The sequence below is a fragment of the Nestor notabilis genome, unplaced genomic scaffold (assembly GCF_000696875.1).
Source record: "Nestor notabilis isolate BGI_N333 unplaced genomic scaffold, ASM69687v1 scaffold3261, whole genome shotgun sequence".
Taxonomy (NCBI): Eukaryota; Metazoa; Chordata; class Aves; order Psittaciformes; family Psittacidae; genus Nestor; species Nestor notabilis.
The window spans coordinates 5,194-5,452 of record NW_009915908.1 but is presented as its reverse complement, the minus strand read 5'-3'; the positions used below and the strand labels follow the sequence as shown (position 1 = coordinate 5,452).

Below are 259 nucleotides of genomic sequence, written 5' to 3'. Positions count from 1 at the left end.
CGGGAGGCCCCGTCCCTGCAAGTGTTCACAGCCCGTGGAGCCGAGGCCTCAGTGCCAGGGGTTAGTGGTGGCCTTGGCAGGGCTGGGAAGGGTTGGACTGGATGAACTTGAAGGGCTTTTCCAACGTGGCTGATTCTGTGACTCTATGAGAACCATTCGTACAACACTGCAGAGCTTTACAAGAGAAAGAAACCCCGTGTCCAGCCCTGCAGGGACTGGGGGCAGGGCCCGGTTACCTCATCCGCGAGGCGCAGAACCA

At 59.8% G+C, this 259-nt stretch overlaps 1 protein-coding gene across 1 annotated transcript in view; it reads right to left on the bottom strand.

Moving 5' to 3' along the window:
• Positions 1–259, bottom strand: part of RAD51 (RAD51 recombinase) — a 6,325-nt gene that overhangs the window by 1,285 nt on the left and 4,781 nt on the right. The window lies entirely within an intron of this gene.